The sequence below is a fragment of the Panthera pardus genome, unplaced genomic scaffold (genome assembly GCF_024362965.1).
Source record: "Panthera pardus isolate Hobbes unplaced genomic scaffold, ASM2436296v1 HiC_scaffold_26, whole genome shotgun sequence".
Lineage (NCBI taxonomy): Eukaryota > Metazoa > Chordata > Mammalia > Carnivora > Felidae > Panthera > Panthera pardus.
The window spans coordinates 17203509-17227052 of record NW_026526832.1 but is presented as its reverse complement, the minus strand read 5'-3'; the positions used below and the strand labels follow the sequence as shown (position 1 = coordinate 17227052).

Below are 23544 nucleotides of genomic sequence, written 5' to 3'. Positions count from 1 at the left end.
ATTGAAAGGGCTAAGCAACAATGTCCAATTATGTGTCAAGTCACAGTTTTGCTATACGACTAAGAAAGAGAACACATTCTCAGCTGCTCCCAACTCGCCACGGACCAATAAAAAGCAAACTCAGTAAGTGTCAACCTATCTCATAACAAAAGCCCATTTATTATTAAGAAAGAAGACACACATGAAAATTAGATCAAAGGCCCACTACTGTTCATTCATGATGTACTATCCATGCTGAGCAACTGTAGATTTTTTTAGAACTTAAAAAAACTTAAATACCCCCAATCCAACAGCAAGAGAATTTCAGGAGACGTCTTAGCTGAGTTTTGCTGCCCCAGGAGACGAGCTAGTTTAGCTGTTTTATCAAAGAACTTTGAAATACAAAATGCCTTTAAGGGGTTAGAAAGGAAAGAGGAAGAACACGATCCATTAGATAGCCTGAGAACTATAATCTATCCCTGTCCTTGCCAAGTTCCATGGGGATAAACATCCCTCATATGGTCCCCCTCCAGGGACAGAGAATCATAAGGGAGCAGGTAGGCTGAGCATCCACCTTGAGTTTTCTAAGATTCTACCACCTGGTGACCTTGTGTAAATGTTCATTTCTTTGGGTTTTGGTTGTGTCATGTGATAGAAGCCGGATATAAGAATCTCCAAGGGCCATTTTAGCTTTGAGATTTTATGATTCTTAGATGGAAGAGAGAATGGGAATACCATAACATTAGATGTGAGAGAAAGCAAGGGAGAGAAAGAGAAAGAAATTAGGGAGCAAGGAGATAGGAAATAGAAAATGTCTTTAGGCAACCACAAGAGAAGTGTTACAGAAAATGGAAGGGTAGACAAAGCGGGGAGGTGAGGATAAAACAAAAATAAGTTCAAGACCACTTTCATGCTAATGAAATGATTAGTTAACTGATAACAATTAGTTCCTATTTATTCAGTACCTACCTTACTGTAGATACATTTTTGTTCAATATCCACAGCTTTCTGAGGTGATATGAATATATCCGCCTTACAGAAAAAGAAACCAAGGTTCAGAGAGGTTAAGAAACTGGTCGAAGTTCACACTGCTTATAATTAATTATACCAGGACTGAATCTAAGAACCCAAGCCAGCCTTTCCACTATGTTATACTGCCTCCTAAGCCATTCTCCCAGTAGGTTAGCAAGAGATCTAGTGCTTGCTTCTGCTTTAGTTTGTCAAGTATAATTCAAGTAGAGGATCTCTGAAAAATCCATGAGGGGAGCAACTTCATCCATCAGCAGTTGTGAATGTGGAAGGGAAGGATCAAGGGGGATACGCCCTAAATCACTGACAACAAGTATCACATTTCAGGATGAATCCCACTGGGAGGGACAGGCACTCACTTAGACATCTGGAGAGCAGGGTCTAGACTCCTACCACAAATTTCTCCCGTGGCTCTGCACCGGGCCCTACCTGCACTACCTACCTCCAACGACTACAGAAAACCTGGGTGCACATGTGCCAGTAGGTATAAGGTGTTGCATATAAGCAAGGGGCAGCTCTGTCCCAGGCACTTCCTGGTAGTAAGTGAGGGGAACGGAGAGATCAGAGCTGTTTCATTGGAGCACCTCAACATCCTGCAGGCTGCGGTCACCGAGTCATTGCTTCAGGAAAGTCAGGTTCAGCTTTAAGAAAATAGGAGATTTAAAAAAATTCTCTCTCAGCAAAGACAAACTGGTATGTGAATGGTATTGCTAAAGTCTTTTTCATTTTGTGCAAGACTCAAGCCTGGCTTCTGTTAAATAGAAAGCTCCCGAGTACATTTGAAAGATGATTAGATTTACAAAAGTTCCATTTGTCCACAACCTTTCACATAGCCTTGCAATAACAAAGGAGAGTTACACAGGTCTGAGTCCATGTGATTTGGGGAAACGAGTAAAGCAAGAAGCAAGGCATGCAAATTTGTGCAGCCACGAGGCTAAGACCCAGAAAGAAAGCAGATGGGACTGAAAAGGAATCTTGCAGCGGGAAAAAGGCTTTAGTATGAACTGTAGCCGTGAACCACCACTGGCCCCACCCTGGTTCCCCATTGACACAACCCTACAGGTTCTGACTGCTCCTCACCTTCCATTCCCTTGATATTAGGAAGCATAAGAAACGTTCAGAGGAATTTCATCCACCTGGGGGACAATGCTTTACAGTTGATAGATTCTTTTTTTACCCCATCTGAAAGGTTGGAACTAAACATCTTTCTTATTCACTGTTCCTGGATAAAGTGCCTTTTAAAAGGTATTCACCATTGTCATTTCCACCTGTGCTTTCACTCACACACACAATGAAAATAAAGTAATGCTGAGAATGACTGATTCTCCTCTTTTTAATGATGAATTCTACCGATTTTTCGTCCTTTGGAGAAGTTTTTTCATATTCATTTTCTTTGCCTCGCTGAGTTTTTCCCCCCTTCTTCCATCCAATCTTTGATTTCTTTCTCTCCCATTATCTGAAACTTCTACAGAGCCCCAGAAGGACAAGGGCTGCTCCCCCAGCCCTAACCACTACCCATAAACCAACACAAATGCTAGTTTCCAACAATATGAAAATGGAAACACTTTATTCCATCTATTAAAGCATCAGCATGCCCATCAGGGACTCTTTATCAAAAACAATCCAAAGGCAGGTAAGTTGCACATGAACAAATAACTTTGCCTAAAGAGGAAATGGCATCCATAATGATTGATGCTAAACCAAAATGTGTTAAGGAGATGGTGTTGGAGGGCTACCTGAATAATGTAATAATGCAGAGGTCGCCACGTGGTCAATCATTCAGTTAACATCTTAAAGCACTGACTGTGTGCAGGGGCACTGGGCTAGGAAATTAGAGCTTGAGGGAAATAACACACAGCCCCTCAAATGGAGGAACTCATAGCTTTAGTAGTGGGAGCCCAAAGTCCAGGCAACAACTAGATGTAAATGAAGTTTCTCTTTCTTCCCTCTGCTTCTTGAGTTTATACAGACAAACGCACCGAGGATTGTCCCACGAGTTTTCCAGAGGGAATGGAAACCCACTCAACAGAAAAAAAAGTCTCAAGTCCAATTTCACATTCCATATCAGGATCAATCTAACCCAAGCAAATATCACTTTAGGTAGGGCACGCTGGCACCACAGTAACCCACCTGGCAATGGTTCATTCATTTAGGAAACATGTATTAGCACCTACTATGTACTAGACACAGTGCTAGGTGCTGGGTGAAGGATGCAAAAATGAATCAACGAGGGTTTCATTCCCTAAGGCAGTTAACAGTTTCCCATAAATGAGCCAGAAAAAAACAGATGGCAATCCAAAGCCCTGTGTTTGTTACTTTTCACTTAAATTGATTCCCTTTGTTCACCAAACACTGATTGTGTTCACACTGTGCACATCATGTATGTGAAACTAAATCATGCCCAGGTTTCTCCTTAAAGACCTCAAAGAAATATGCACACAAAAGGTACTGAGCATGGAGAACAGCTCAGGGAAGGCTACAGGGGAGTTGGCATGTGAGTCGAGTTTTGAAAGGTGAGTTAGAATTAGCCAGGAAGAGGACTCTAGAGAGAGGGAGCCACAAATGTAACAACAGAGCTGTAAGAGAGTAGGGTGGGGTCCATAAGGGAGACCATTTAAGTGGTTCTCTGAAGGAGAGGCAGGGAAATGATGCTGAAATGGTGGGGGGACTAAATGAACAGCTATACCCCACACCAAGGAAAAATGGGATCCAAGTGCCCAGTGATCCTCTTTAGTGTTCATTAGTAAATACTAATCCCATGAAAGTGAGGTGAGTGAGAATCTATACCTTTACTCAAACTGTTGGTATGTGAAAACACTGGTTAGGTGAGACAGGTAAGCATAGTTGTGGGAATAGAAACACATCCTCATTTGCTGCAGACATTAAGGATTTCCATGCAGGCAAGAGAAAGTTTCTGGAAAGCAAGCAGTGATTACAGTTGATGAAAGATCTGCATCATAGCCTGTGCCTGGTCTGCAGGCTGTGACCTGTGTTTAGGGACAAGAAATAGAGTTGTCTTAGCTCATCCAGCTGTCTGATGGTAGAACAGCTGTTTCGATTAAGGAGCCTAGTGATAACTTGCCAAGTGCCTCAGTGATATGGTTCATGACCTGGCCACATAGCCACAGCACCTGTCACGACAGGTTTTGAGACAAGAAGGGTTTGAGTGTCAAGGGAAGCAGGCAGTGAGGGGATGTTCCAGGGGACAATTAGCATAACATTGTGCATAAGAGATGTAAAAGGTCTAGCTGCTGAAACCAGACAGATCCCCAACAACCTGCCTGGGCATTGGGAGCATTGGTTACATTGTTTCCATTTTTATTGCTTGTTGTGATGCAAAGGCAGGATTCCTGCGCCTGGGAGAAGTCACAGGCTGTACCAGGACTCAGGGCCTCATAAGAAAAGAAAATACACAAGGGCCCTGTCCCTGAATAAGATACAGGAGATGGTTAACAGGCAACGAAGTGAGACTTGAGTCACTGGGAACAGAGCACAGGTCCAGGCACGACGTCAATTAGATTTACTGTGACAAATAATTAAACTGAAAGGACATGAAAAGCTACTGAGCTGGGGGACAGGAATGATCCCAGATTCCAGGGTCAAGGAGATTTAGCTTCGGGAGCTAGAGGGCTAAGCAGCAAAAGCCAAGAAGTGCACTGTAGCTGCACCTGATGTAAAGCTAAGAAAAGTAACCACGCTTTCTTCTTCAGACATAGCTTTCTATTTTTGTGTTTCTGTTACCCACCAATGCCACTTTGTGCCCTGCTGGGGTTTTTTTTCTGGAGGTAAGGGAGTTAATGGACTCGTTTCTTCCTCCTAATCTCAACTTTTGCCAAGTTTTGCAAATAGCTGAGTCTAAAAACAGTCCATTCTGGCACTGTGTGTGTGTGTGTGTGTGTGTGTGTTTATGCTGAAACTGGATTTGAGTCTAGGTCATTGTAATACCCCAAAGCAATAAGAACACAATAATTGCTACCATTTACTGAGCACCCACTATGGGCACTGTGATGAACTCTTGAATCTCGAATCCTTATAGTTTCAGAGGATAGGATTTCATTTCTTTTATAGGGCTAATGCTGAGACTTCCCAGTGCTTCCAAGAACGGAGCTTATGATAGCAACTAATCTAATATATGAAGAATATATCATCACATCTCCCTGTAAAGAGCAATGTCTATAAAAGTAATGCCCACACTTAGACATCTAGGCAGAGCACTCCATCTAAAATGGCTAAGTCAGCCAACCAACTGATCTGACTGATTTTGTCCAGGGAACTGACTAGATGATTGACTGGAGTGGCAGAATAACACAGTTACTTCGGCATCATGTTGCTACTGTTTTGCAATGTGCCTCTCCTGGTGAAATGAAGTGAAAAGCTAAGAAATTACTATAAATATTTCCTGTTTCAAAAATGCCAGCCTAGATTGTTAAAACCTCAAAAACTGCCATAAGCCAAGCTGTATGACTAGGACTGACGAAAGAAGCAATGGACAGATCCTTATACTAGAATGCATTAGGCAGATTCTTCCCTCTGGTTTTGCCTTCGTCCAGCTAAATCTCAACTCATGCTACTTCTTCGAATCATCTAACAATTTTTTTTTAAAGTTTTTATTCAAATTCCAGTTAGTTAATATACAGTGTAATATTAGTTTCAGGTATACAACAGTGATTCACTTTCGTACAATATCCAGTGCTCATCACAAGTGCGCTCCTTAATCCCTTCATCTACAAAGCTTTTATTTCTTAATCTTTTTAATGTTTATTTAATTTAGAGAGAGAGAGACAGAGTGTGAGTGGCAGGGGGAAGGGGGGAGAGAGAGAGAGAGAGAGAGAGAGAGAACTCGAAGCGGGCTCCAGGCTCTGCACTGTCAGCACAGAGCCCGATATGGGGCTCAAACTCACAAACTGTAAGATCATGACCTGAGCTCAAGTCAAACACTCAACCAACTGAGCCAACCAGGTGCCCCCATCTATAAAGCTTTTAAAATTGATGGAGGGAGGCCCCAGAGATTAAACTGATTAAACTGGTCTGGGATGGATCCTGGACAATAGTACACATTTTTAGTTTCCCAGGTGATAAAAACATATAGCCCTTATTTAGAACCCTGTATTTTAGTCATATGACCCCTTCTGGGCCTCAGTTTCTTGTTTATTTAATGAGGATGTTGGACCAAGTGATATCTGGGCCTTGTATAGTTTTAAGATTCCCTGTTAATCTTGGTCTCATCCCCTGCTGGCAGGCAGCTCTGAAAAGACCACTTTTTCTTTGCATAATTCAATTCTCAAATGCCGCCAAGATGGCTGACCTACCACAAAGGGTTGGCGTGTGGGTTAATGAGATCATATTTGCAAAGTGTTTGGGGCTCTTGGGAAGGAATCTCTAATATATGCAGCTAAAGAATGATTACAGCAACATTAATGTCATTTTTTTTAAGGAAGAGTAAACCACAGTTCACAACCCTGCATCTGCCATAATTAGACTATCTTGCCTGGATGGAGAGTGGCAAAGTGGAAAGTAGATTAAAGCAGGTCTGCTCTTGTTAAGACTGGATGCCAGGTCAAGTCTCCGTGAGATATGTCTATGCAATCACAATTGAAATGGACTGGTCTTTAATCTATGTAGAATCCTCTGGTGCTCCAGCATGTATCAGTAGACTCCTTTGTGGCCCAAGTCTTTGTAGACCTATTTCCATATAATAGGGACAAAAGATGAATCTTTTGGGTCTTTTCCAAGAGAAAATAATCATCAGTGGGACTCAGTTTTTAAGATGTTCCTATCTGTGCTATTTCTGATACACTGAAATTGGAACCTATGAAATAATCTTTCTTTAAGAACTGACACATTAGACCCACCCAAACACAGGCTATAGGAACCTGAATGGATTGCAAAGACCCTAAAGACCAAGAAAAGTGAATGTGTACCTGGCTGCACTGCTTACAACATCCATAACCTGGGTAAGTCTTTTCCTTTCCTCTATCTTACTTTCTTCTATTAGCTAACACATGAAAAGTACCTAGCAAAATGTCTAGGATAGCTCAATAAATAAATATTTAGTTTCCAATCTCTGTACTGCACATGGGGAACCATTTGGTTGATACCATCAGACTTGATATCAGTAATTTACAAGTAACAGTCACTCTGCCAAGATAGCACTGAAGGCCACTAGTAAGCCAGATCTTTTGTTTTTCATGGCCCATCTGTAATCTCATTCATTCATTCATTTACTTATATTCAACTTGTTTTTATGTTTTTCCCAATGTAGACCCAGAGACAGACTCTGTCATTAATGATCAATCAATAATTGAAATTCTAGGGAATATGAGAACTTCAGAATTCTCTCCAAACAATCAGGGTGATTCAGAGGCACCAAGTGATGTGAAAACCAGTATTTAGTGTTACATGTTTAAGAATCACCAATTACGATCATAACATAAGCTGATGAAATAAAAATTAACTTGGGATCTTGAGAAAAGTTAGGTTCATGTATAGGTTTTAAAATTCCACCTCAAACACCAACAGGTTTTCTCTGGAACTTGGAAAAAATGATTCCACAATTCTTATGTTAAACAGTTTAAAATGATTTTAAACCTTTTTTTTAAAAAAAAAAAAAGAATCAATGGAGAGATAGGAGATTCTATTATCATACATTAAGGTATTTTATCAAGTTTCAATTTTTAAAAAGTGTGGTGTTGACACAAAAAAATATCAGTGGAACTGAATGGAGATTCCAGGAACAGACTCAAGTCTACAAAAGAATTTAATGCATGATAAATGGAGCATCTCAGTTGAGTTGGAAGGGTAGGATTAGCCAATAAATACTGCTAGAGCCACTGGTTAGCTATCTGGGGAAAAGTTCGTTTAGAGCCTCAATTCGAATCATCTACCTCAATAAAAGGTAGATAGAATAAAGCAAAATAACTATATAAAAAAACACACTAGTTCATAATAATGAAACTCAATGGAAATACAAAATAGTATTCCATGCATCTCTAAATAAGAGAGGACTTTCTAAGATTACAAGTACTAAAAAAATTAAAAGAAAAGGGGAAAAGATCTGACTACATGAAATTTTAAGACTGCATAAAAATTCTTTAAAAGTCTTTTAAACTAGGAAAAATGTAAAATGCACATGGGTTGCTGCTCCTGATATCACGCAAATAATTTAGAAAAACACTATTAGTAGGTAAAAAAGGCTGTGGACGTTAACTGAAAATTCACACACATACATACTGCTAACAAACATGAAAAATTGTTCAAACTCACTAGTAAGCAAAAAATTGCATTTTAAAAGAAGATAGCATTTTTTTCTTTACCTATTAGATTGAAATATATTTTTTTAAACTAGCATTCAGTTCTGACAAGTGTTCAGTGAGATAAGCATTCTTATGCACTGCTAGTGGGAGTATAAATTGTTCTAGCAGAGCATTTTTAAAAACTCTCTGAAGGCAAATATAGATAGTCTTTACAATGCGCCTACCTTTTGACCCATTAATTTAACTTACTGAAACCTATCCCAAGAAAATGATCTGATATACACATAAAAGCTTTTTGCATAAGGATCTTCATTGCCCCAATCTTTTCAGGAAAAACCAAACAAATCAGAACAACTAGGAGGCAAACTAACTGCCTGAAATAAATAATGATAAAGTAAATCATGGGTATCCACAAGATACATTATTTTTATGTCACCTCTAAAAAAGATGTTTATTAAGAGTTTATGTAATGTTTATATAATGGAATATCTTCAAAATATTACATGTAATATATTTTCAACTGTTTAAAACTCACAAAGTAAAGGCTTACAGGATATATTTAATTGTTAAAAGTACAATTGACTCCTGAATAACACTGATTTGAACTGTATGGGTCCCGTTATATGCATATATTTTCAAAAAATATATTGGAATAATATATTTTCAATAAATATATTTTTTGGAGATTCATAACCATCTGAAGAAACACAAATGAACTGCATAGCATAGAAATACCAAAAAAAGTTAAGTTATAGATGATTGTAAGAATACAGAAAATAATACACATAAAATGCGAAATATGTATTAATGATTGTTTATGTTACCTGTAAAGCTTCTAGTCATCAGTAGGCTATCGGTAGTTAGTTTTGGGGGAAACAAAAATTATATGTGGATTTTCAACAAAGCAGGAGGCAGGCAGTGGTCCTGACCCCCACATTATTCAAGGGTCAACTGAAGTTATTTTTGGTAAGGAAAATTATGGACATTTATTTCATTCTGTATTATTTCAATTATCAAAAGTCAATTTATTGTTTTTATAATTAAAATTTTAATAATTATTTCATATAGTAAGATATGATTAAAATAATAATTTCATAAACAGGACAGATGTAAATTCCAATTATTACTTTGCAACACAAGAAAAATTAAATTGGGTGTTCAAGCTCAGTCCACCTTTTTTCTACCCTTCTCATCCTTCCTCGTCTCTGTGAAGAAGCCCACACACAGCCTTAAAGGAGGAATAAAAGAATCACTTGTTGCACGTCTGATTCTTCTCTTTTTTCCCGGAAGCCAAATGGGAAGACTTCCTCTAAACAGGAGACCTAAGGTACTATGCAGGAAGAAAAATAGATAAATGATTCACAAAGCCTCTTTCCGCTGGGGAAGAGCTCCTGGAATGACCAGCAATTTTGTGATAAAGCGTCCAGTCTCCACAACTGTCTTCCTAATAAGCCAGAAGTGCATTTACTGTAGCCTGGCGGGTGATGATCAGCAAAACTTACAAAAAAATACAGCACGAATTTTCTCCAAATGTTAGCAACCAATTTCACTCTGGGAGGTAAAATTACTGGAACTGATAAGCCAATATTAAGGAACTAAAAAAGCTCCTTAAATATTCCGAAGACCAATTCGAGCCATCGTACCCACATCTGAACAAACGGGAAGATGGCAATCTGAAAATTATAATAAGAATGAATTGATTTTGTACCTCTTCCCTAGTTTCATTATGATCTCTGACAGCAGAATGGATTCATTTTATGTCATTTTCTCCTAGGCTTCATAGAATATTTTCTTTCAGGCCCTGAGAGATGAGCAGAAAGCACAGATGGCCCCGTCTGCTTAAACCCAGCAGAGACTGCGAACGACTTTGGAGTTGTTTAAAGTTGTTCCTTTTCTCCAAGCAACCTGGCTATTCAGCAGCTGTTCAGTGTAAGGCTCTGAAAGATGCAGGTGGAGATGAAACTACCTTAAAGGAAATTTGGGGCTGGTGAGGGGCGGTGTGGAAACAGACTGCAATGAATGTCAAAGGGGAGGAAAGGGTGATTGAGCTGTCTTTTAATAAGTTTTTTTTTTTAATGTAAAAGAATAAATATAAAGAATGTAAAACAAAATCCTATTTTTTTTATTTTAGGAGATATACATGGGGTCATGATGTCTACAACTTACTATCAAATGGTTCAATGACAACAAAAACAAAACTATATATACAGATATATACACACTTATGAATATATGTACATAATTGAAAAATGTAACAGGGGGCGCCTGGGTGGCTCAGTTGGTTAAGCATCCAACTTTGGCTCAGGTCATGATCTCACGGTCCGTGAGTTCAAGCCCCGCATCGGGCTCTGTGCTGACAGCTCGGAGCCTGGAGCCTGTTTCAGATTCTGTGTCTCCCTCTCTCTCTGACCCACCCCCATTCATGCTCTGTCTCTCTATGTCTCAAAATTAAATAAACGTCAAATAAAAAAAAAAAAAAAGAAAGAAAAATGTAACAGAAGTGTATGTGGAGATTCAGAATACCATCCTAGCAACTTTTCTTTTAGATTTGAATAAATTTAAAAATTTAAAAATTATTTGTTCAGTAACTTCTTTTAATAATCCTGTCTCCATATTTGGGTATACACTCTATATTCTAACCAGTCCAGATAACCCTGTATTTCTTGAGCATATTTTCTACTTTCCAACCTCCTTTCCTTTGTTCATGCTCTTCCCCTCTGCCAAAAATGATCTTCTTCTGCCACTATTCACTAATCTTTCAGATAATTTTTTTCAAATGCTTACCTTTGAAGCATCCTCTGATCTCTGCCCCTACATTCTCAATAATATTTGATTTCTTGCCTTTGAATCTCTCTTAAGACTCAGTTGATTAGTCACCCAGGCTATGAGATCCCAGAACACCCTCTCCTTCCCCATCAAATCACTAATTACTCCTTACTACCATTGCTTGTTTAACTGTCTCTCTCCCTTTCTGGACTGTGTCTCCCTCCGGACTGTCCTCGCCTGAAGGCAGGGGTCATGTCTGTCTCATTCATCACTGTAGTCCAAATTCCTGGGACAGCGCTTGGCAGAGAAGTACTCACCAAATATTCATTGAATGAATGAACAACCTATATACTGACTAGTTATTTGTCTACTCTTAAATTTTTTTTTTTGGTTCATCTATTACATACTACTTGCTTTCCATGATTTCCTCTCATTTTAGTATCTACCCTCCTTTCGGGAACAATGTAGAAAAGGTTATTTGGAATAAATGTGAAAATGAGCATGCCATATAGCATATATTGCCTCAAAATACCTCTCACAGAAATCCTGCATATCCCTGACCTTATGTATATCCAATCCACTACCTATTGCCACATAACAAACTACCCCAAAACTTACTGTATTACAACAATGACCATTTTTTTCTGTCTCATCACTTTGGTCATGAATTCAGGCAGGCTGATTCTTCTATTCCACAAATTGTTAACAGATGTCACTAAGTGGTTTTCAGCTGGGAGAAGGGCTGGTCTGGAGGACCCAAGACAGTTGGCCTCACATGTTCTGTGCCTCAGCAGGGAGAGCCAATAGGCTGGGCTCAACTGGAATTGTTGATCAGAGTACCTACAAGAAGCCTCACCAGTGCTACAGTCAGACTTCTGACATGAGAACGCAGAGATCCCGGAGACAGTGAGAGTTGCTGGAAGCTGGACAGATTCTTTTTTTTTTTTTAAATAAATTACTTAATTTATTTAAACTAAACAACAAAAACAATCCATCCATTTCTCCCACTCTCCACCTTCTGCCACTGCCAATCACCAATCTATTGTCTCTAGTTAGTAGTTACTACATTTATATATTAAATCTTCTTAAGATCAAGGACTCTTTCTTATTCATGTCCATATCCATGTGCAAAGTAGGTGCCCAACTTGTTGAATTAAATTTGAACAGAGCAATGGAGGAGTGTTTCACTTTTACCAAAGGACCAGACTTACTTATTCATGCAGTCACTGGCTCAAGAGTTTAGGTCAAGTAAGGTTTCAGCCCTGGCCATCTAGGGGTTGGAGGGAAAGGCAAAAATGAATGGGTAGGACCATCTGCAGAAGACAGTGCCGTGATGAGCTTCGAATCTCTCTGGCGAGTAAGCAAGTCTTACAGGTAGGGAAAGCTGCCTGAGGGTTAACAACCAGGTATCTTAAGAGTGAGCACTGCATGGGTGTTGCCATCAAATACTGATCAGGAATGGTGAGGGTGAGCAGACCGGTTTCCCACACCTGCCAGTATCCTTTACTATAAATCAGTATTCAAGCTCAGAAGTCTAAACCCAAAAGGAGAATAATGGCCACCACTTTGGTAATTACAAAATGGCCAAATATTCCCTTTCTGTGTGCATGTATAAAATTATTTTGGGTACTTTATTATTAAATCAGTACCTTCACCAGCTTCCCTTCATTTTGGGACAGCCAAGTGCTCTCAGCCATAGGTTCACTTACAGGGACAGGATTATCCACATAAGTACCATTAAAAGGAAATCTAAGGAATTAGAATTCTTTCCTATTGCAGCTGGAAAACGTGGAAAGAGAGTCATTGGTCAGAATTCATACATGACATACAGAGATTCTGTGTTGGATAGAGAATATGCAGGGTTTAGTATTCCCATCACAAATGACAAAATTCTCTGCTCCCAGTATCACAAAGTTACTATCACATCCATTTCAGGAATGGTGAAGCTCTTGAGAAGTACAGGTGAGAACCATGTTCTATAAATTGCCACCACATGTAAAGACTGCCATGCCTCTATAAATATCCAAAGGAAGGATGATAACAATGCAAACAACTCCACTCATTCCTCAAACCCCATTTAGGTAGAGGGGCTTATCCCCCCACCCCCCAAACACACCTGAGGAGAATGTGCACAGAAAGCTTGGTTCTAGAGACAGAAGGATATTGACCTTTCAACGGAGTTTTCCTGGAAGAAAAGAAAAAGAGGAAGAACATGGGGAGGCCACCTGGTGTAGTGGCTGGAGCACTGTGTTCAGTCAGCAGCCTTGATTCTAGTCCTTTGATACTGCCTTTGAGCTCAGTGTCCATGAGAACTTGGAGTAAGTCACTGAGCCCTTCTGAGTTTCAGTTTTACCACCTTCAAAATGGGACTATAAAGACTTTCTTCACCTACCTCACAGAGCTACTGTAAGGAAACAGTGAGATGAGGGGATGTTAAAATGTCTGAAATCTGACCATTTTTGATGTGACTTTCTCACCAGCCACATCACAACAAAACCAACAAAGCTTCCATAGCATCTTCTCTATACTATTTGTTTCTCTTCACTTCTCTTTCAACTAAAGAAGAAACATGTTCAGAAACTTCTTTTCTAATTAAAAACATTTTTTTAAATTTTTTGGGAGAGGTGGGAGAGAGAGACTGCAAGTGGGGAAGGGGCGGAGAGAGGGAGAGAAGGAAAGAGGGAGAGAGGGAGAGGGAGGGAGGGAGGGAGGAAGAGGGAGGGAGGGAGGGAGGGAGGGAGAGAGAGAGAGAGTTCAAAGCAGTCTCTATGCTCAGCGTGGAGTCTGACACAGGGCTTAATCCACAACCATGAGATCATGACTTGAGCCAAAATCAAGAGTTGGACACTTAACAGACTGAGTCACCCAGGTGCCCCTAAATTAAAAACATTTAAAAAATCTTCTGAATGATCCACTGAGATCCAGCCAAGGCAGTAAGGAGGATATTTGAGTTGTTCTCAATGGATAGGAATATAGGGAAGAGATGAGTTGGAAGAATGACCATGCATCACTTTAAGAATCTTAGTATTTTTCTTAAAAGATAGAGAATAGTTGGCCAGACTGAAAAAAAAAGGGGGGGGGGGGAGAGATAAAAATTCATTATAAAAGAAGACCTCAAAATGACAACATACTATTGTACTATCATCAACAAATTCCGTTTCACTGAACAAGAAATGCAAAAGTGGGCCCCAAAAAGGCACGATGCGACAGGTGTGGTTAGGGCCACACCTATTCATCTATTCAGTCAGCACACCTGTGTTCACCATGTTCTCTGTGCCAGGCATGTGCATCATTAGGGTGCAGAAGAGGATAAGGACCTTGCCTCCAGATAGGGGAAGTGAATATGCAAAGTAACAACTGTATTTTCTGTGGTGGGTTCAATACTCTGAGAATGCTGGCAGCCCAGAATGAGGATGCCCACAGGGCTCAGAAGTGAGGGGTGGAGAGGAACACGGAAGGGACAGATCCCTCAGAGGAAGGGACACCTGAACGGAGTCTAAAAGGGTGAGAGGTAGGGCAGGGCTTTCACGGCTAAGAGACACCAGAATCAGCTTCTCAGAGAAGAAAGACTCAGGTTTAGCTATTACCATGTTGGCCGAAGGAAAGGCCTCAATTCAGTCAGCCCTTAGCCTCCATCTGGGCAGACCAATAAACCTTGCGTGTATCTTCACCATTCTCAGCATTTCCTGAGGCTCAGGAAGCAAAGCTGAGCAATTCATTCACTTAATTTATTTGTTATTTTATCTGCCTTCTATAAAAGCAATCTAACATGGTTTCATAAATGGGAGAAGGACTACACAGAGAATAGGTTGCTATAGAATAGGATTCCTATTAGGAGTAGCTAGCCAATGAGGGCAGACTGGTTACAACACCCCTCCCACCCCCCAGCCAAATAACATTGAGATTAGAGCCCTCCAGAGCTTCCGGTGTGAAGTGCTGGCAACTGGAGAGCTTTCAGAAGGACTGGGGGCCCTGAGGACATTCAGATTTCCTTCACATTGGACTTAACAGCAGATCTGTCTCTTTGAGACCCAAGAGTCCTTTTGGCTCAAATCTACCCCGCAACCAAGAAATGCAGGCAGAAAAAAAGAACCACAGCTTCCCCAGGGCTTAGGGTCTCCAGGTCCTGAGCAAGGCAATTTGGGGAGCTAACTCACAGCATATATATGGTGTGTGTGTGTATATGTATATATATGCAACTCACAGCTCTGATATATGGGAACAGAGCACAACCTTACAGTTGGGAATGTCCATGTTGTTGGCTCCCATATATAGCGGCCAACTTCATCTAGGTCAGAAGGGTCCTACTCACAGAGAGGAGCAGAACAGCTCTGAAGGCATGCACAGCCTCTCCTGCCCCAGGAAGGGACAGGTACTAAAGCAGCTCCCCCAAGTCCCCCTAAACCCACAGATGACAAGTGCAACCCTTAACCCAGAGAATCACACAGAGCCCAGGGAGACTCTCCTCCCAGCTAGTGGATGGTGGAAAAAGAACACCATATATAATAACTAGTGGATGGCGTGAGAAATGTCTCCCACCTAGAGAATGAGGGGGAAAAAAAGAAAAAACAAGAAATGTGAGAAACAATAACCCATTTGCTTTCCCAATTTGTAGTTCCCCTTCATTGCACCTAATTTGAAAAATACATAGAATTTTTTTAAGCTCAATGACTAGTCATCTATCTCTTGGTCCCAGAGACTGTTTTTGTTTAAAAGAAAGAGAAAAAGAGAGAGAGAGACCAAGAGAGCTAGCAAAACTGAAATGTCGCTACCTATACTCAGCAGCAATTCTGCTTTCTCATTTACTTTTAATGACTGTGAATTCAGCTCCAAGACATATAGGATTTGCCTGCATCGTGCATTGTGTACATGCTGCTGCTGGTCAACCTTCAGAGGATCAGGGGATGAGGGGAGCCACCTGGCCACTCTAGTAGAAAGTGGTTTCTGTTCCTTGTTTTTGCCTCCTTTTCTTCCCTTAACGTTTTCATTTTGTGTTTTCTTTCTTCCTGCCTGACTTCTTTCTTTTTTTTCCGGGAGGAAAGAAATACATCTCTCCATTTGCTGGGAGTGTACAGACCATTAAGGTTAAAAGAGTCTCTAGAAATCTTCCAGTAACTCATCATCTCATATTGAGAAAATCAAGACCAATAAATCACAGCCTGGAATCACAGGTGTATACTGAGTCAGCTCTGGGACCTTGGGTCACTTAACCTCGATGTTAGTATTCTTTCTATTCCAGCATTGCGATACAGGTGCAGGGCAGGTCAGTTTGGGACATGACAGAGTTAACAACTTCCTAACCCATAGGTCTAGAATGGCATTAATAATAACAATAATAATGATAATGATAGATTTCAAAAGAAAACCTGCTTCTAATTCTGTAAACTATGCTATAAAAGAGAATAGTTCTGCTTCAAATGTTGACTTGGTTTAAATGTCAAAACAAAACAAAATAAAATCTCCCAAACCTAATTAAGATCAAATATGTTTTGCTCAGTCACATAAGAAACCCACGCATGTCTCCCAAAATAGTCAGCCACTTAAGCTCAGTCAAGTATGGAGATTAAATGAGAGAAGAAAGCTTAGCAATTGATTGTAGTAGGTGACTCCATGGTCTTGCTTATCATCGGGGGTGGAGAGATGCTGTGTAGCTGATTCATGGACTGATTATCAAGTTGGTAGGTTATTCAGTATCTTTGCTTTCCCCCCTCCCTCTGCTGACATGGTTTTTAGGTCATTGCTCTATTCCCTGTACCTCTACTGGAAAAGGGAAAAGAAAATATAAAACTAATTTATTTGGTTAGCAGTTATGGTTTGTAACAATAACAAAGGAGGAAAAGGTTGAAAACCAAAAGGAAGCCCGAGACATATTTTAGACAACTGTAACCATCTCCTCTACGCTGACCCCCAACCACACATGCTGGCTTAAGTCCAGTCCCTCTGTTTCCCCTTGAGGGCACAAATAACCTAAATAGGGCTTTCAAAAAAAATAATAGAATTTAAAAAAATACTGAGGATGCATTCAAAGGAATTCTTTCTTAATTATTTACATGGCTTGAACTGTAATGCAAGTGAGGAACTGCTTTTATTAAATGCCAAATCTTTGTTTAGAGCAACCTTAGGGAGATACTCACTCTCAATGAGCTGTGTCCATGCCAGCAAAACAAAGTGGCAATTTGGGCAACTGTCCACATAATTCAGACCAAAGAAATCTATCACTGCCACAACTCTGCTAACATGAGGTTCTGAACAACTAAGGCCATCAGGCATCAGGCTTGGGCAGGGAATGGACCAGAAGAGGTGAAGCTCCCACAAGCTATTATCGAAAAGCTGAATGTAGTCAAGAAAAGCAAGCTGTTGGCTCGAATTCAACTTGCTGTTTAATAATAATTAAATGATAAGCAACTGGTTATTAACTTCTTAAATCAGGAATTGGTTGTTTGCACGAGTCCACTACCCCACTAGCATATTTGGGGTATTCTTCATGGTCAAGATGTGGAAAATCGAAGACAGAGATTTAAATGTCTCTGCTCTGTTTAGAGAGAAAAATAACAGTGGGCTGTCAGGGTGCTGGTCTTCACCTTCTTAGCCATTAATTCAGATTTCTGTAGGTTTGATTAGATCTATCATCTGGAAATTGTCTTTTTATCCCACTAAGAGAAATAAATTGCACCAGGGTTGATTTATTCATGTAGAATAAACATTGTCTCAGGTTGTCTACATAGTGAAATGTAGATTTAAGACAGGTATGCAGATAGATAATGGCATCCCAAACCTGGAGGTCGAGGGTTGGGAGATGGGGTCCAATCTGTCTGGTGGATCTGTGACTCAGTAAATCACACAGCTCTCCATTTCCCTACACATGCATATGGCTAAGCCTCAGTGTCCCTTCATGGTGGCATTTTTAGGGAACAAATAACTTAGAGAGGAAATTAACCTTCCCCAAGCAACAATGGTAAATAGATAAGTAAGCTAGCAGACATAATATATGTATGCTTGGCATTAGAAGCTGAGGAAGAAACAGCAAGTCAATTGTTTTTCAAGACAATTAGGCAATACTCAGAGGCAAACCAGAAAAACTAAATCTCTCTTTTTTTTCCCATTACTGCATTACAAAATGTAAAAGACTGCCTATCTGTGAAGTTAGCAGTTAGAATATTTTCAGAACAGAAATCTTATCCTTCAAGAGGTAACTACTGTATTTACAGACAAATTTCCAAAGGAATGTTAAAGATACCTGTCTGCCGCCCTAGGCTCTACAGACAGGTGAGTATGGGTCACAGGTGGGGTTCAAGGCAGGGCAGCCAGTGCTATGTCCCCTTTGATGCTATTTCATTCCATTTGGAACTGATGAGTTCTCTGAGAATTGGGCAGGCCTGGAAGCAGGGTATGAATTAGTCCCTGAAGCCTTATGTTTGCATAGCATTCTATTGGTCACAAAGAATTTTCATACCCTCACCTCATATGCAGCTTGTTACTGTGACCATGCGAGGTAAGTAAGGCCAGAAAGATTGTCTGCATTCATCAGATAAGGCAACAGAAGTTCAGAGAGCTTACTAGACTAATAATAACTTCCTTACCCAGAGGTAGGGCCCATGGTGCCCACTATACCTCTGCTGCTTTCCACTTTCTAGACACATACCAGCATTGGGTTTGAGGTGCTGACTGGGGGTGGCGGTGCCGGCCCATTGGTCCCACTCCTGACCTTCCAGAATATTCCCACTCTTTCTGCTTCTTAGATCTATCACTTCTAAAATGGGAACAACCTCCCAACCTCACAGAGTGATTGAGGGGAGCAGCTAAGAGAACAGACAAAGAGGCCTCACACATGTCAAGGGCTGTAAGACAGGCACCCTATATACATAGGCATAAGCCCCAGGGAACACTTTTTCTCATTATCACCACCCTTTCCTGCCATTGTTTATGTGTACCAGGCTGCAAGTTTCTCCCACCCATCCGTCCCTGTCTTCACCTCCTGTTTCACAACTCATCTGGACACCCTCTTTACGTTGGTAGGTTAGGTAGACAAAGACACCAGCTGAGGAGGACAGAGCGCAATCTACAACGAGTGTAGTGGATTGGACAAGGCACATACATGTAAATGAGGAGGTGAAATGGAGGGGTCCTGTGTGTGTCCCTGCATGCACACATACATGGGTGGCTCAGTTGGTTAAGCATCCATCTCTTGATATCAGCTCAGGTCATGATCTCATGGTCATGGGCTCCATGCTTAGCATGGAGCCCACTTGGGATTCTCTCTCTCCTCTCTACGCCCCTCCCCTGCTCGTGCTGGTGCTCTCTCTCTCTTTCTCTCTCTCTCTCTCAAAATAAACTTAAATAAAATAATAAAATAAAATAAAAATAAAATAAAATAAAATAAAATAAAATAAAATAAAATAATAAAAATCCCAATGCACTATTATATTTTTCCATGTTATTCTAGCTATGGTATCTAATGGAAAGACCTGAGTGCTTTAGGGAGGTTTTAAGGGTGAGGACAAGAGTCAGGGAGAGTTGAATGAAAAGCCCTAAAGCTTTGTTTCTATTGTGGTTGCTATCAGGGGAAGGGGTGTGGAATGACAAAGGCCTGAGACTAGCCTCCTAATAGCACGTGAGAAAGACTAACAATGTTATATATTGGAAGGAAAAGGACCCATGAGGTAGAAGAAAAAGAAAGGAATAGGTCAGAAAAAGATGAGTTAGAAAGGTAGGGACACCCCAACAAAACGAAGGAGAGCTGTAGACCCTACTGTTACCCAATTGGAACTTAGAGAGAAAGAGCTACAAGTCCACGTGGGCAACTGCAAATCTACCCAGAAATGGCACAGTGGCTGCAAATCTGGGCAGGACTGAGGGCCAGCTGAGGCCAGCCTTCCCATGCCTGTGCACTCACCCAGCAAGATTTTCTACCCGAGCAATGTGGATGCTTCCAAAATCCTGGGACTGAGAGAAAGATAAAAGTTAGGACTTCAAGCTTTCCAAGGGAATGTTGAGAAACTGGTGACAACACAAGGAGGTCAGATGGGGAAATAACTGATTAATGACAGGTCTCCCCACCACACAGGGAGTATCCAGACTTGGACCGACACCCATTTCTACACGGCTAAGCGACAGGACACTAAAAGAAAAAGTCATGGAGGAAGGTCCCAAATTAAATGGTGGTAAGAAGAACAAACACAGGTGTTGAAAGAAAAGACCATGATTCTGTGTTAGACAGCTGTCAGGGAAAACATAGATACACACACACACACGCACATTCATTAAAGAGATCTCAGACAACTTAACCACCTAAAGTACTTTCAAACTTCACTCGGGAGTGATCCTCAGCAAAGATTACAATCTGTGCAGATTGAAATGACAATTAAAACGTTAATTTTTTTAAAATCCACAAACGGCACTTTGGGTCTTTATGGGGAGTTGTCAGGTGCTACAAAGAGCTCATCTCTCCTATCTCTCCCTTGACAACCCAGAAATATCCGTCACTCTTGTCCCTGTGGCTACAACACTGATATAATAAGGAACAAGGGAGGAGATGAATCTCTCCCCAGACTCTCATCCAGGGAAGCCAAGGGAGGCTGAATGAAAAAGAATAGGGGATAACCAGAGCAGTGTGCGTCTAGTGCTATCGATTTTGCATCTGTCTCAAACATTACTCACTGGAATGGCGGCAGCCCTGAGGAGGGGAGCAGGGAGGCTTCCTTCTGCTAGGGAGGGCTCTGTGCTCAAGGGCCCGATGTGTGTCAGGAACAGTGGGCAGAGGGATTCTCAGGGGTTCATTCCTTGGCCTGCTTCCAGACTCCAGTAATTTGCTGAGTTTAAGTGTCAATGGTTTTTAATTAGCACCTGGAAGTTTTTTGAAAGTGCAAAGTGCCAGGTGGGCAGTTCAAATAAATACCAGTTTAATACCACCCAGTGAGCAAGCAGTAGACATGAAAGTGGAAATAGAAATAGTTAATTAGACAATCATTAGGGCTAATAGATGGAAGTAATAAAAATTTGGAGTTGAAAGGAACTAAAGATTCCTAGTGTGGTTTTCCCTAAAGTATAGGATTCATACGACCGTTAGGATGACACAAGATGTTAGATAGTCCAGAAAATGCTACAGATTACCCAAGGACGATTTATTAAATAATATTAAATTACACTTTGAGAAAGTTACTCCTGTTTCAATCCCTCGTTTTAACTCTTCTGAGTACCTCAAAGAAAAAGTCTTAGTTGGCTGTTACTACATCTTTAACATTTCTCAAGCACTCGCCAAGCTCCCTTTTTAACAAAGAGAGAACAAGCTTCAGGTGGAGCATCAATGTTTGGCCAAAGCATCTAGCAGGAGTTTCATCTCATTGTTTGGTTTTCATTTTATCTGTTATTTCACCTATTTTTTAAATGTCTTTTTATTTATTTATTTTGAGAGAGAGAAAGAGAGAAAGCATGGGCAGGGGAGGGGCAGAGAGACAAGGAAAGGGAGAATCCAAAGCAGGTTCTGTGCTGTCAGTGCAGAGCCTGATGTGGGGCTTGATCCCACAAACCATGAGATCATGACCTGAACTGAAACCAAGAATCGGACACTTAACTGACTGAGCCACCCAGGCGTCCCTATTCTTTCACCTATTTTTTATATCCATTTGTTATAATGATCTAAAGCTTCTTTAAAAATAAATTTATTGAAATAAAAACTTAGCCCAATGGGAAACAATGGTAGAACATGTTACACAGGTAGGACACAGCTCATGAAGATGTCGTGAACGTGACTGGGGTCTGGAGAATAAAGACATTGGGTCTGGAGTAGTAAATGACTTGCCCACAGAGGCACATGTGGTTGGTGCCTTCCACTCATGCTGCTGGCCCCTATGAAGGAGAGGAGGGAAGTCGGCCTCACGCAAAAAGCATGTGGAGCTCAGAGAAACCCTATGACTTCTCAAAAGCTCTGCATCCCAAGATTCTCAGAAGGAGTTGCTCCCTCCTTCTCAGGCCAAGAAACGTACAACCAAGAGTCAATTGCCCCCCCCCCCCCGCTACCTTGGGGTGCATCACATGGCAGCCACAGAGTTAGTCACATTGCTTTCATTTACTTTTCCTTTTCCATCAATTTCCTAGATCCCTGGGAAATAATAAGTGAGCTCAAGCCAAGATAGCTCTCAGATGGAAAAACAGACGCCATTACCCCTACACTCGCTGGTCCATTCTCCAAACCCCTGGTGTCCTAAATGTTCCACCATAGGAGGTGGTGTCTGCAAAGAATGGTTGTAAGTATGGGATTTGGGGCCTCCAGAGAGCTAATCACCACCTTTCCACATGGTGGCCGTGCGTGACCAGAATGCAGAGTGGAAAGTAAAAGTCCACCCTCATGCTGCCTGCCATGCATGACAACCATACACAATTGTATATTGATGGATGCAGCAAACACAACCTTATATGTCTGCCACAGCCCCAGTGACCTTTCAGATCCCCGAGTTAAAGGGACCATTATTCATCTTTATGTACAGCCTCCTGTGACAGTCTGCATGATAAAGCCAGAGACACTTTGATGAAGTAAATAATTGAGCTCCATCCATAATCACCTGCCGTTCCCAAATCCTAATGCCTTTCCAGGGATTGCTGGAAACCAATGAAATAATGAGTCCCTTACTGAAGATGCCAGGGCAGCATAAACTTTATGCAGAACCTAAACTGCATCCAAGAGCACATGAGTTTTAAAGAAGGTTGTGGATGAGGGACATTTTCTTCTACAAGGCTTTGCGAATACAAGCCTATCACACATTTCCATTTTCCAAATAATGGATATTGTTTATTGACCACCCACTATGTGCCACATGTACCTGGAATTCATATACACTATTTTGTTTAACCCTCCAAACAGGCTTGCAAGATGGTTGTCAGTATGTCCATTATACTGAGAGCCAGAAATCAGTTAGGTGGCTTGCTGAATGTCACCTCAATAGCAAGTAGAAGGCAGCAAGCCATTTTAAAATTTTGCTGGAACCAGGGAGTAAGAACAAGGGAGAGAAATAATGAATGACCACGTGGCAGAATTGGGGTATGAAATATAGTTGGTCTTACTCCATCCATGCTCCTTCTGCTAGACCTTACTACTACTCTCTCAGTGAGTAAACCTGGTTTAAGAGGGGTTGCTGCTGTTTCTTAATGTATTTGCCTGGCATCTTGCTTTCACACAGCCCTTTTCCTAAATTTGGAGGGGCAGGACATTTGAAAGAGTATGTGAAATCCCAATGACACCCACTTCCCATCTTGAAATGTGGTCAGAGTGTAGGCTTTGTGAGAGTCTCAATATGTCTTCCATTGCTGTGTCTTAAATTCAAATGGTTACTTCCCAGAGATAGATAAAGGCAGGAAATTCCTGAAAGCAACTAATGTTGGCTGTTTTGCAAAGAGAGCAACAAGGTAACCCCAGACAGTTCCATCTCTCTGAGACCAGTCTGAGAATGAGTTTCTCCTTTGCAATTGAATTGAGATGTCATTATTAAAAAAAGTAATGGTTATGTGGTCACGTTGTGAAATG

At 40.9% G+C, this 23544-nt stretch overlaps 1 protein-coding gene and 1 long non-coding RNA gene across 2 annotated transcripts in view; one reads left to right on the top strand and one right to left on the bottom strand.

The window, feature by feature from the left end:
- ALK (ALK receptor tyrosine kinase) overlaps positions 1 to 23544 on the bottom strand; it is a 666217-nt gene that overhangs the window by 545639 nt on the left and 97034 nt on the right. The gene's annotated exons all lie outside the window — the stretch shown is intronic.
- On the top strand, positions 6666 to 10482 carry LOC128773671 (uncharacterized). Its single transcript, XR_008418059.1, has 3 exons — positions 6666 to 6962; positions 10060 to 10190; positions 10393 to 10482. It is a non-coding gene; the product is annotated as an uncharacterized LOC128773671 (long non-coding RNA).